This window comes from Camelina sativa, chromosome 2 (genome assembly GCF_030686135.1).
Source record: "Camelina sativa cultivar CO46 ecotype springtype chromosome 2, ASM3068613v1".
NCBI classification, from domain to species: domain Eukaryota; kingdom Viridiplantae; phylum Streptophyta; class Magnoliopsida; order Brassicales; family Brassicaceae; genus Camelina; species Camelina sativa.
This window is the reverse complement of record NC_141881.1, coordinates 14,810,887-14,825,532: the sequence shown is the minus strand read 5'-3', so window position 1 is coordinate 14,825,532 and position 14,646 is coordinate 14,810,887. Positions and strand designations below refer to the sequence as shown.

General features: G+C 42.7%; 1 non-coding gene across 1 annotated transcript; it reads right to left on the bottom strand.

Annotated features, from left to right (window-relative positions):
* Nucleotides 1-5,249: 5,249 nt before the first annotated feature.
* LOC147948630 (small nucleolar RNA R71) lies at nt 5,250-5,356 on the bottom strand. Its single transcript, XR_015585889.1, has one exon. It is a non-coding gene; the product is annotated as a small nucleolar RNA R71 (small nucleolar RNA).
* Between the last annotated feature and the right edge of the window lie 9,290 nt (nt 5,357-14,646).

Here is a 14,646-nt window from a genome sequence, read left to right as displayed (position 1 = left end):
GAAAAGGTCGCCGGAGAATGTCGCCGGCGAAAGTCACCGGAGAAGTTTGCTGGAGTTTGTCATCAGAGAAGGTCACTGGAGAAGGTCGCCGGAGATGGTCGCCGGAGAAAATCGCCGGAAATGGTGGTCGGAAAAAATCGCCGGATGTGGCGGTGGCCGGAGGTCGGAGGTGGCGGTGACCAGTGACCGGTGACCGGAGGTGGTGGCTGGAAGAAATCTAAACCCTAGAGGTTATATTGAGAACCCTAGTGGAGATGGTGGTAAAGAGGTGGTGGTAATGGTGGTGGTAATGGTGGTGGTAGGGGGTAAAAGTGGTGGCTGGAGGTGATGGTAAAGGGGTAGATAGGGGTGGTGGTGGAAAGGTAAGATTGTATATATTGTAGTTTATATACACTATATAGAGTAGTTATGGATTTAATTATAGTTTTTTTCTTAGTTAGTTTTGCCAATTTCTCTAAGGAATTTTCCATTTTTCTTTTTGGTTTTTCAAAAAAATAAATTTCTATTTTGGGTGATCATACCCAATCGACTTCAAATTTATAGAGTGGAAAAAATTCATGTGGGGCTTTTGTCTGTCTTAATAAAATTAGTTGTTGATGTTGAGTTTGCAGTCACTAAACGTTACGAATTTATGATTGACTTGTTAAATAACAAATTAAATGGGCAACAACAAAAATTCAGAATACTTAAGGGTCTGAATGGTAACAACGGCCAAAGCAGAACGGACATAGTAGACACAGCGGAAAAAACAGCATCAAAGTGGACGCAACGATCAAAGCGGATGAAGTGGATCCAAAAGATGGTTTTCTTGGACGAATGGTAAAATATGGACAAATTAGACTATTTTATTCTACTCTAATAATATTATATTTTTCAAAAAGATAAATAAATTTCCTTAATACAACATAATAAAAATATGAAAAATTAAAAACCCAAATATAAAATCAAATACTCTAGTTTTCTCATAACATAGTTACGATAGTTTCTCGAAAGTTCGACATGTGTTGTCTATATGCATTCTCTGCTTCATCAAGCTCATAAGATGCATTGTCTTGATCTCAGTTTGAGTCTCTATAAAATCTTCCACAAAATCTGCATATGTAAAATTTGAAACTCTAATAAAATTATGAAGACTCATTGTTGCAATAATTACTCTCTTTTGGATATCCATATCATATCTCAGAAAATCGGTTAATATTCTCCATTTCTTCTTCCACACTCCAAATGTGTGTTCAATGATAGATCGAGATGCATGAGACCTATTAAACAATTTTTCCTTATTTCTCTGAGGGGGGGCCAATATAGAATTGTGACAGAGGGGGGTCAATATAGAATTGTGACATGTGATTTCTAACAACTCTATTTCATGTTGATCTATAAGAGCATGTTTATTAGTCATACTGGGGTGAGGGTGAGAGAAATAAAAAATCAAAAAGTAATAAAAAGGTGATGAAAGAGAAAGAGGTAAGGTCTCTGCCGAGAGTGTTAAAGACACCATAAGATCTTATTTTTCCTAAATGACATAATTTGATTGGTTTATAAGTCATCCAGCCTCTCTTGCTTATATTGAAAATGAAAGAAGAAGAATTTTGTGGAAAAGAGCACAAACAAACCAACATGAAGAAGATGGTGAAGGTTATCAATATCATGGATCACAGTATCGTGTATCTCATTATCAAGAAGGCCAGTCTCATGGAAAACAAGTTCAAGAAGATGGAGATCAAGGTGAAGATCAAAGATCACCAAATGATCATAATGATTTTACCCAATATTACAATTATCTTAGGTGAAAGTGTTTTTCTGGCTTTTATTTTGTAATTTTGTGTTTTCCATGTTTATTTGAATTTTATGTATTTTTAATGGTTAGTTGAATTTTATTATATATATTATCAATCAAATTACTAATTAATTTTAATATTTTCTACTAATTAATAATTTATATTATGAAAAATAAAAACTACAAAACTGTTTTGGTATATTAATTTTTATTACAAACTTAACTAGATTCTTATATAACAATACTAAACTTATATTTAATCTACTATAACCAAGTTGTTTTAAAATAGAATAACATTAAAAAAACAATATTATAGTGTCTGGCATCGCTACAGTAAAACACCAAATATAGTGTACTGTGCAATAAAAATGAATCACACTACTATAGTGTAAAATATACAGTCTGGTTGGAGACAAAAAATCATCACTTCCACATTATTATGCAGTTTTACCGTCGCGTTGGACTTGGCCTAAGGAACTAAAAATTCTTGCTTATTAGGATGCCTAGAGTCAACTGCATAATACTTGTCTGTAGGTGGTAAAAAAATTCAGAATCACCATTTTGTGCAAGTGAAAGGACAATTGTATAATGACATGAACCCGGTGCTCCATTCCATACATATGTGAATAGCATATTCATATCACAAATTGCCATTATGTTGATGCTTGCATAGTCATGTCTGCTCCAATACATGGCTTGTAGCTCAGACTTTACTTTAACACACACATGAGTTCCATCCATAGCTCCAACAAACCACTAAAATATGGCCAATATCGTCTATCAGCTTGTAGACGCTGTGGAATCCGGTAATTGATGTGTTGTTGGTGTCTTAATGTAATCTGCGGTTAGAAGTTCTGTTGCTTGCAACATTTCACCAAATTTTCTATTCACGGTTTTTTGGTTTCGTCCAAATCGTAAGCCAACATCTCGTTGAACTTCATTGTGTCCGCACACTCGTAGAAACATAGCGATAGGCTCTTCAACACTTACATTCAGCGAAAGTTGTAATCCATAATTTTATTTTAAACATAGCTATACTCTTTTTCTGTCCGCTTTTACTTTTTCAAATTTTTAATATATATTTTTAGTCCACTTTACTGAGATTAGAAGTTGAATGGTAAATAAAGTGCGGACAAAACCACAAACGGATAAAACCGCTGGGTCTGTGGTAACCATTCACGACCTAAGTCTCATATTCAATTCCATATTGGTAAGAGAAACAATAAACAAGTAATGCCAGTTACATATGTATTAATTAGTTTGTATGTCTATGATATGTCTATATTTTGTCTCTTCTTAGCCTATTTTTATCATGCATTTAGCTAGGATAACTCATTGGTTTGCATCATTTTCTAGTTCTTTCTGTACACTTTGCACATCTAGGTAGCTCTTGCATCATCCTTGCATACATTGTGCATTTTGGAGTATTTCAGGTATTTAGGAAACGTTGGAAGCCATTCTCGTCCGAGCCATGGTCACCATCTCCGTTTCGTCCGAGCCATGGTCACCATCTCCGTTTCGTCTGAGCCATGGTCACCATCTCCGTTTCGTCCGAGCCATGGTCACCATCTCCGTCTCGTCCGAGCCATTGTCACCATCTCCGTTCCGTCTGAGCTATCCGTCCAAGCCATGCTCCTCAGCCTTCCATCCGAGCTATGATGACATTGGATTCCAATCGACGCACACGGACTCGATCGCACATGTCGAGAAGAAGGACGTTTGGTTTCACACGCTTTAGGAGATTACCGAACCGACATTTTACCTTGTCGTTTTAAGTTTTAGGGCTTTCCATGTTGGACTACTATATATACATTTTGTTAAGTCTTTGCGGAGGATCTTATCTTTTAATTTGTTTTCGTTCCCAGAAGGTTTTAACCTAGCTACAAAAAATACGTTATGAGGCTTGTATTCCAATATCGTTGAGATTTATTCAGATTTTGCATTTGATTCCTTCTAAAAAGTTATTCATCTTATTTTTGTCTATCTTATTATGCTTGATTCAATGATTTCTGTTTTTGCATCCTTGACTATGATTTTTGGATCTGAGTAGTGTGTTAGTTCTTGAGGATGGGATAGATTAGGTGGAGGATCTTAGGATGTAGAGTGTTTAAGCTTTGATTGTATGATTCCCTTCTAGACTAGAGTTAGAATTACTAGTTTCTCTCTGATCAATTGGAACTAGGTTCGAGACATTTCCGCACCCAAAAGGTGTTTGATGAAATGTCTGACCAACTAGTGCCAGAGACTTACGTTCCTAGCCTAAGAGATTAGTTGTCTAGGATGTTTGTTGACGTGAATGAACTTGTTTGTCATGCCTGCTCGACCACGTTTCTCTAGCGAGAGCTAGATATGGAAGTGGTTGAGTCTGAGTAGATTTCGCCAAGAGATTGAATTAGCTAAGTTGTGATGTTCATTGTTTAGGGATACCTTGCTTGTGGTATATTAAACACTCCTTAGACTAGGATACTCCACCGACATCAATTACCCCATTCTCAGGACTTCTTTCTTTCTGATTTTTATTACATTCCTGGAACTGTTTCGTTTGTTCATGCTTAGAATCGTTTGCGTTTTTATTCACTTTCGCTTCTTGTCATGCATTCTTGTTTCTAGTTCTGTGACTCACTTCCGTTTCGCATTTTGATCATTCTAGGACTGTTAGATAAAAACACTCTTTGAATTGTCTTAACTTGTGACATCTTGATTGCATCTCAATTGTTAGCAACATCCCATTTGGATTGACACCTTAAGTACTACAACGCATAAGGTTAATTGAACCTACTAGGAGACACAAAAAACCTAGTATCAATTTGGCGCCGTTGCCATTTGGGATTCTTTTTGCTACATTTAAGATTTCAAGTTTTGCAAGATTAAGTTCTATTACACAATCATTCTGAGTACTGACTTGCTTTGGTTTTCTGCTTGTTTGTTTTGCTTCTCAGGTACCTATTGATTGCAACCTTGCATGCACACCAGATCAAGAGGGCAACAGAATCTCGTTCCTGTTATCGACGAAATCAATCGGTTGCAACGCCCACATCAAGCTCGTCAACCCACTGATCATCCCGCACAAGTCACTATGGAACAACAGCATGAACCACATCAGGGACCGCGAAACATTGGTTCGAGGGACGCATCGAACACTCATACTCAGCGTGCTGGCATCGTCCCTCCCGCCGTGCAGAACAACAACTTTGAAATCAAAAGTGGTCTCATCTCCATGATCCAAGGAAACAAGTTCCACGGGTTGCCTATGGAGGATCCACTCGACCACTTGGACGAGTTCGACCGTCTGTGCAGTCTCACCAAGATCAACGGTGTGAGTGAGGATGGTTACAAGTTGCACCTTTTCCCTTTCTCCCTGGGAGACAAGGCTCATCAATGGGAGAAAAACCTTCCCAAAGGATCAATCACCACCTGGGATGGTTGCAAGAAAGCATTCTTGGCCAAGTTTTTCTCCAACTCCAGAACAGCACGTCTCAGGAATGAGATTTCCAGCTTCACTCAGAAGAGCTCAGAATCATTCTGTGAAGCATGGGAGCGTTTCAAGGGTTACCACAGCCAGTGCCCACATCATGGTTTCAGCAACGAGTCATTACTGAGTACTCTCTACCGTGGTGTCCTTCCCAAAATACGTATGCTGCTTGACACCGCTTCTAACGGTAACTTCCTGAACAAGGATGTCGATGAAGGTTGGCAACTGGTGGAGAATCTCGCTCAGTCCGACGGCAACTACAACGAGGATTATGACCGCACATTTCGCGGCGACGCTGGGTCTGAAGAGAAGTACAAGAAGGACCTCAAGAATGTCAATGAGAAGCTCGACCGTATCTTGCTAAGCCAGCAGAGGAGCGTCCACTTCGTCTCTGAGGACGACCCTTTCCAAGTTCCAGATGGGGAGGGGGAGCAGAGTGAAGAGATCAGCTATGTCCAGAATTAGGGTGGATACAACAAAGGTTACAACCCCTATAAGACGAACCCCAATTTGTCTTACCGAAGTAACAATGTTGCTAATCCACAAGATCAGGTGTACCCGCCTCAACAACAACAGCAAGGTCAACAAAAACCTTTGTGCCTTATAATCCGGGATTCGCTCCAAAACAACAGTTCCAACAGGGTTACCAAGCTCCCTCAGGACCACCGCCAGGATTCCGCCCTCAACCAGTTCAGACTACACCAACTCCAGATCAAGAACTAAAGCAGATGATGCAATAAATTCTTCAGGGCCAAGCTAGCGGTTCCATGGATACTGCAAAGAAGTTCGCTGACCTTAGTCAGAGGATGGAATGTTCCTACAATGATCTGAACGTCAAATTCGAAACTCTGAATTCGAAGATAAGGTACATGGAGGGCCAATCGGCTTCTACTTCTGCACCAAAGCCTGGCCAATTCCCAGGTAAAGCTGTTCAGAACCCCAAAGAGTTCGCCAATGCCATTACGCTGAGAAGTGGGAAAACATTGCCTCCCAGGCAAGGAGTTCCAGACGTCACTGAGGACAGTGCAGAATTAGATGGGGAGGATTTCGGTCAGGATGACGTTCAGATGGAGAACCCCGTCGAAGCAGACAAAGATCCAATCGAGCCAGTGAAGCAATCCGAACCTGAAGCTGTTAAGGAGCCTGCTGTTCCTGAAGACAGACCTGCGAGGTTCATCCCTCCACCGTACAAGCCTCCTCTACCATTTCCAGTGAGGTTCAAGAAGCAGCTTACTGAGAAGTACAAAGCCTTGTTCGAAAAGCAAGTCAAGGAGATTGAGTTGAGAATGCCATTGATGGATGCATTCGCACTTGTTCCTCACTACCAGAAATTCCTCAAGGACTTGGTGATGGAGAGATCAAAAGAAGTTCAAGGCATGGTGGTACTAAGTCTTGAGTGCAGTGCAATCATCCAGAAGAAGGTTGTACCCAAGAAGCTCAAAGATCCTGGATCATTCACTCTACCCTGCTCCATTGGACCCATGTCTTTTGAAAGGTGTTTATGTGATCTTGGCGCTTTAGTGAATCTGATGCCATTCTCTGTGGCTAAGAGGTTGGGTTTCACAAGGTTTAAGGGATGCGACATCTCCCTCATCCTTGCAGATAGATCAGTGAGACTTCCACATGGTATCTTAGAGGACTTACCTGTCAGGATTAGAGACGTGGAAGTGCCAACCGACTTTATGGTTCTAGAGATGGACGAAGAACCAAAGGATCCTCTGATCCTAGGAAGACCGTTCCTGGCGACTGCTGGAGCCATCATTGATGTCAGAAATGGCAAGATTGATCTCAATCTGGGAGACGACTTCATTATGAAGTTTGACATCAAGGATACTTTGAAGAAGCCAACAATAGGAGGACAAGTCTTCTACATTGAGGAGATGGATAAGTTGGCTGATGAGTTGTTGGAGGAACTAGCTGAGGAGGATCATCTCAAAACTGCTCTAACTAAGGATGGAGAAGAAGGGTTCCTGCATGGGGAGACCACTTGTTACAAGAATATGCTAGACTCCCACAGAGAAACGGACGAACCAGAAGAGTTCGAGCAGTTGTCTGACGCAGAAGAGGTATGTGTAGTTGAGACAGAGAATTTAGAACGTGAAACCTCCCACTCGACCAACGTCAAGACCCGACTTGAGTCACCGCTCGAGACACCGTTCAGAGTACGCTCGACTATTGCCGCTTCTGACGCCCATGCTGACGACTGGTCGGAACTGAAAGCTCCAAAGGTAGAGCTCAAAACTCTTCCTTCCGGGCTCAGGTACGTCTTTCTGGGAACCAATTCTACTTATCCTGTTATAGTGAATGCTAGGTTGAGTGATGATGAATTGGGGATGCTAGTAACTGAGCTGAAAAAGTATAGAAAGGCTATTGGTTATTCTTTAGATGATATCAAGGGAATTTCACCTAGTCTATGCACCCATAGGATCAATCTTGAAAATGAATCATATGCTAGTATTGAACCCCAAAGAAGATTGAATCCTAATCTGAAAGAGGTAGTTAAGAAAGAAATCCTGAAACTACTTGACGCTGGAGTTATCTATCCTATCTCTGATAGTACTTGGGTATCTCCAGTGCATTGTGTACCTAAAAAGGGAGGCATAACTGTGATCAAAAACGACAAAAATGAGTTAATCCCAACTAGAACCATCACAGGACATAGGATGTGTATAGATTATAGGAAGTTGAATGCTGTGTCTAGGAAAGATCATTTTCCTCTGCCTTTCATTGATCAAATGTTGGAAAGACTAGCTAGTCATCCCTATTATTGTTTCCTTGATGGGTATAGTGGATTCTTCCAAATCCCTATTCACCCAAATGATCAGGAAAAGACAACCTTTACTTGTCCCTATGGAACTTTTACCTATAGACGCATGCCATTTGGCGTGTGCAATGCTCCTGCCACCTTTCAGAGGTGCATGACTTCAATTTTCTCGGATTTAATTGAGGAGTCAGTGGAAGTGTTTATGGACGACTTCTCTGTATACGGTTCCACTTTCTCCTCCTGTTTGTTGAATTTGTGCAGGGTATTGACGCGATGTGAGGAGACGAACCTGGTGCTTAACTGGGAGAAGTGCCATTTCATGGTTGAAGAAGGGATCGTTCTGGGACACAAGATTTCTGAAAGAGGAATTGAGGTTGACAAGGCAAAGATTGAGGTCATGGTTCAGCTTCAACCGCCTAAGACAGTGAAGGACATCAGGAGTTTTCTGGGACATGCTGGGTTTTACAGGAGGTTCATTAAGGACTTTTCAAAAATTGCAAGACCTTTGACAAGGTTGCTGTGCAAGGAGGTCGAGTTCGAATTTGACGCAGCATGTTTGGAAGCCTTCAGCACGATCAAGGAAGCCTTGGTTTCAGCACCCATAGTGCAAGCTCCGAATTGGGATCATCCTTTTGAGATCATGTGTGATGCTTCAGACTTCGCAGTTGGAGCAGTTCTGGGACAGCGTATTGACAAGAAGCTTCATGTCATCTACTACGCGAGTCGCACCTTGGATGAGACTCAGGGAAGGTATGCTACCACAGAGAAGGAACTCCTAGCAGTTGTGTTTGCATTCGAAAAATTCAGGAGTTATCTTGTGGGTTCGAAGGTCATTGTGTACACCGATCATGCCGCTCTGAGACACATCCACTCGAAGAAGGATACCAAACCGAGACTGTTGAGATGGATCCTGCTTCTTCAGGAGTTTGACATGGAGATAGTTGACAAAAAAGGCATAGAAAACGAAGTTGCAGATCATTTGTCTCGAATGAGAATTGATGATGTTGTCCCCATAGATGATTCAATGCCTGAGGAACAACTTCTGGTAGCCTAGGTTTGTGAGCGGATGCATGACACAGGGGTTGAGAACCTCAAAATCAGATGCATGGCAATCACTTCTGAGACTGCACCCTGGTATGCAGATGTTGTGAATTACAAGGTATGTGGAGAAGTTCCTGATGACATGGATCCATACAGGAAGAAGAAGCTTTTCAGAGAGGTCAACCACTACTTCTGGGATGAACCCTATATGTACAAGAGAGGTTCTGACGGTCTGTTCAGAAGATGCATAGCAGAAGGGGAAGTGCAGGGAGTGCTTGAGCACTGTCACGGTTCCACCTATGGAGGTCACTTCGCCACATTCAAGACAGCTCAAAAAGTTCTTCAAGCAGGTCTCTGGTGGCCAACCTTGTTCAAAGATGCTCACAACTTCATCACCAAGTGTGACGCTTGTCAGAGGATGGACAACATCACAAGGAGAAACGAGATGCCCCAAAATCCGATCCTAGAAGTGGAGATATTTGACGTCTGGGGGATAGACTTCATGGGACCATTCAACCCCCCATCTAATGGGAATGTCTATATTTTGGTGGCAGTTGATTACGTTTCTAAGTGGGTCGAAGCCATAGCTAGCCCCACCAATGATCACAAGGTTGTTCTGAAGCTGTTCAAAAATATAATCTTTCCAAGGTATGGGATACCTAGAGCGGTGATCAGTGATGGTGGAACTCACTTCGTCAACAAAGTTTTTGAGAGCATGCTGAGAAAGTATGGGGTCAAGCACAAAGTGTCTACTGCGTATCACCCTCAGACCAGCGGTCAGGTTGAAGTTTCGAACAAACAGATCAAGGGTATCTTGTCAAGAATTGTTGGAGTCTCGAAGAAAGATTGGTCTGTCAAGTTGGACGAGACTCTCTGGACATACAGAACAGCGTTCAAGACGCCAATAGGCAGAACACCGTTTCAGTTGGTATATGGTAAAGCATGTCATCTCCCTGTGGAGGTTGAGTACAAGGCACTTTGGGCAATCAAGCTGTTGAACTTGGATATTGACACAGCTCAGGCTAAGAGAACTCTTGACATCCATGAGTTGGAAGAAATAAGACTTGATGCTTATGAGAGTTCCAAGATTTACAAGGAGAGGACAAAGAATTTTCATGACAAGAAGATTATTGTCAAGGAGCTCAAAGCTGGAGATCAGGTTTTGCTGTTCAATTCCAGACTTAAGTTATTTCCTGGAAAGCTTAAGTCTAGGTGGTCTGGACCATTTACAGTCAAAGACGTTCTGCCATTTGGAGCTATCACTCTTCTGAACAAGGATGGCAGCGAATTCACTGTAAACGGCCAAAGAGTAAAAAAATATTTAGCTGATCAAGTCCACCCAGAGGGGTTTTCTGTGCTCCTCCATGAATCCCCAAAAGCCTAAAAAGCTGAAAAGTCAAGCTAGTGACTTTAAACAAGCTCACTTGGGAGGAAGTCCCAAAGGTATCACTGTAAATATTTTTTTTAGGATCCTTGTGTTTTTAATTTTTGTTTTTGGTTTTCTTGTTTTCAGGAATCTACATAAGGGAGTGTTGACAACAGAGATAGAGGATACAGAGAAAAAAAAAAAGAGCAGAGTGAAAAAGAGATTGGGGGGAAACTTTTTATTTCTTTTCAAAAAAAAAAAAAAAAAAAAAAAATGGAAACGAAAAGAAAATAATGGTACCATCGAGCCACTTGCTCTTTCCCTCCCCTAACGAGATTTTTCAACTCTCTTGTCACCTCACCCCCCATCTCTCTCTTGTTCCCTCACACCAAACACATCAACTTTGTGTCACCTCACTTCACCACCACCCTCACAACTCTCTTTCTTCTCCCACTTGCACGACACCCTCACCATCCCTCTATTTATACCATCTCTTCTCTTCTCTCTCCTCTCACCAAACAAAATAAACTCTCACCTCCCTCTTTTTCACTTACATCTACGCTCATCATCATCAACTCACTCTCACTTCTCTCTTTCATCCCACCACCACTACGTCCTCTACTCGACCGACGATCTCGACGTCACTCCACGCCTTCGTTCATCACCCTCCGGCGAAGCTCCACACTCGTCGCTCGGGCCGCTCAGTTCCGCCTCCACTCGTCGTCGCCGCTCGAACCACATCACCCTCCAGCGAAGCTCCACACTCGATCCTTAGCAACAGACTACTCTGCTCGAGCCATCATCACGTCTCATACCCGATCGAGTCTTGCTGTCGACCGAGCCACTGTCGCAATCTTCGTTTCGACCGAGCCACTGTGACCATCTTGCTGTCGTCCGAACCACTGCGACCATCTTCGTTCCCTTCAGAGCCGTAATTCCTGTCGCCACTCTAAATTTTCGTCCGAGCCACTGTCGCAATCTTCGTTTCGACCGAGCTACTGTCGCAATCTTCGTTTCGGCCGAGCCACTGCGACCATCTTGCTGTCGTCCGAACCACTGCGACCATCTTCGTTCCCTTCAGAGCCGTAATTCCCGTCACCACTCTAAATTTTCGTCCGAGCCACTGTAACAATCTTCGTTTCGACCGAGCCACTGTCGCAATCTTCGTTTCGACCGAGCTACTGTCGCAATCTTTGTTTCGACCAAGCCATTGCGACCATCTTGCTGTCGTCCTAGCCACTGCGACCATCTTGCTGTCGTCCGAGCCACTGCGACCGTCTTCGTTTTTCTCGCTCCATACTCACTCTCATTGATTTTTTTTTGCGATTTTTATTATTGCCCGGGCACTAACCTACTAATCTTTAATTTTGAGTTTGAATTGTCTCAGCTTTGCAATCTCTGACAATTTTTGGGACGAGATGTATGATAAGTATGGTTGTCAGGTTCCAGGATGTGTTGCTACTTTCAAGCTGCCTACGCAAGGTGCTGGGTCAAGCAGACCAGCCAAACCGCTCTCTAAGAGCAAGAGTCGCGGGAAGCGACCGGCACAAGCTTCACACTCAAAGGAGGACGGGAGCGATTATGAACAGGAGGAACCTGCGTTGCGCTCAACACCAGCTCCCAGAAAATCGGTCAAACGGAAGAGCGCTGAGACGAAATTAACTCCCAAGGAATACTACGAGCTGTTCCAGCAGATGGAGTTCGAAGGAACAAGATATCCCCATGTTGAGACTATGCAGCAATTCGGGATTTTGGAGGATGTTCAGTATCTGTTTAGGCGGTGCCATCTGGAGAAAATCATGAACACACCCAAAAACGGATACAAGGAGGAGACAATCCAGTTCCTTTGTACTCTAGAGACGCACCTGTATGCAGATGAGCCAGGAATGATGTCTGATGGAGGTCTGGGCTACATTACATTTCGCGTTCACGGTCAGTTCTACACTCTCACCTTCAGAACCGTCGAAGAGATGTTTGGATTTCCCAGCGGAACGGGGACTGCACCGCAGTTTGATAGGGATGAGATATCCGCACTCTGGGCAACGATTGGGAGCACGCCCACATTCACTTCATCGAAGACAAAAGCATTGAACGTGCGAAGCCCAGTGTTGCGTTACTTCCAGAAAGCAGTCACCAATGCATTTTACGCCAAAGAGATTAAGGGATACATGACAAACGGCGAGCTAGAGATGATTGATCTGGCGCTTAAAGGACTCTCATTCACCGCCATGAATTGCACCGCGCTGCAAGGTGACATATCCAACACTTCCGTCTCGCTCTACCTTATCAACTACATGCTGACATACAAGAATTGGGTCTCGCGACTAAGCATCAACCACACTCCCGGAGTGATGTGCATGGGAGGCATAGTGACCTGGTTCCTTGAGGCTGCTGGCGTTCCCCTACACTCTGAGTCGCACCCACCACGTTGGATAGACATCAACAACCTGCGACAGCTACGCACATTGGATTGGGGTTTGAGGCATGGAAGGTTGCTCTACAGGTTTGTGCATCCTGCGGTCGGACCCTCAAGATTACTCCTCCCTTGCGTCGAGTTGACTACAATTTTAGGGGGCGAGCATATCGAGTTTATCCCTCCCACAGATATTTTATACAATTTCGAAGCTGAAGAGGATCATGTAGACGTTGCGGAAGCACGCGCCGAACCAATGGAAGACGACACAGCGGAATACCGCCCAGAGGAGTACCGCCCGGAGCAGTTCCACTTCGAGGAGTACTCGGATCCGAGAATGTCCAAGGGGGATCGAGCCGCTCATCATAGACTCAACTTGCTGCAACAATGGGGGAAGGCCAGAGACAAAATGTTGAGCCGTTTCACCAAGAATGTCATGAACTTCATGCGTAAGTTTAGCTGTTCGACATCCACAACCGCGATCCCTAGGTCTATCCCCGAGGATACCAGACCAATGCCAGGACGTCCTTCCGCGAACTTAGAGCAAACACCTTCTCTGATTCCCTCTCCAGCACGTCAATCTTCATATGTGTCACGGCAGCGTCAGCCTACACCCGTTCCTTCACGCCACTCGTCACATGAGTCTAGGGGGAGACAGAGAAGCGGTTCGCGAGGTTCCAGAGCCTCCTCAAGTCGTCGATCAGCGCGTCGTTCTGCAGCTCAAGCTGAGCAAGAGGTTGAGCAACAAGTTGGGCAGCAAGGTGATTATCATATTTCTAATCCTTCTTGACACTTTGGAGAAGATTTATAAACCCTATTTTCTATTCTTTTGCAATTCAGTTATGTTTTCTTCATCTTTGGTTTGTTATTTCTGTTTCTCCATGTCTGAGTAGTTTACCTATTGGGTTTAGGGTTTCAAAGGGGTTTATGTTTCTCTAACGATGGGGTTTAGATTTTGGGGGTTGATCTATTTTGTTCTTCATCTATAGTTGTTTTTAAAGCTTAAACTAGATTAGCTACCTAGTTTCTGATTTTAGGTTTAATTCATCATGGCACCAAAAGTGTTGTTGAGTTGCTAGAAAAGAACTTAGGTGAGCAAGGTGGACCTTAGCCAACGAAAGTTGAAGTTGAGGCACCTTGTGAACAGATCAAACTTGAACCTTTATTGCTTGCTTGGTTTGCTAGGTCCAAACAACGGTTTAGGGTTTAGTGAATTCATTGCATAGATAGTTAACGCTGCGGAAGTAGGTTAGCTTTACAACCGTGATTTGAGTTCTAGAACGGTGTTTAATGCATCCCAATCTAACTACATAGTCCAAGATTATATCTCCCATAGATTCCCTGCATCTAATATTTCCTTTTTGATTTAAAACAACTTATTTACTTTCCTTTTTGATTTATTACTTGTTTCACAAAGTTCCTCTTTTTGCCTTAGCTATATTCGGTCTTCATAGTTTCAAAGTGCAGTTGCTTAGTCTCTGTAGATTTGATCATGAAGTGTTACAACGATACCACTAGATCGTGGTTGAGTGCAAATTAGGTTTTAATTGACCTTTGATCAGGTACGTACTACCAAATTATTAATATCTATTTTGGTTGAAATTTATTAATTTTTCAAAAAATGTAAAAAAAAGAAGATAAAAGGTATTATGAATATAACTTAAACATAAGTGAGAAAAAGTATAGAGAGAGAAGTTTTTAATTTTCCTTTAATTAATGTATATGTTTTCTTATGGAAAACCGCTGAATAATAGATGCATCGAGTTGAAAAGGCGGTCCAAGGCTTAATCTTCTGTATAAATCCGCGATCTGT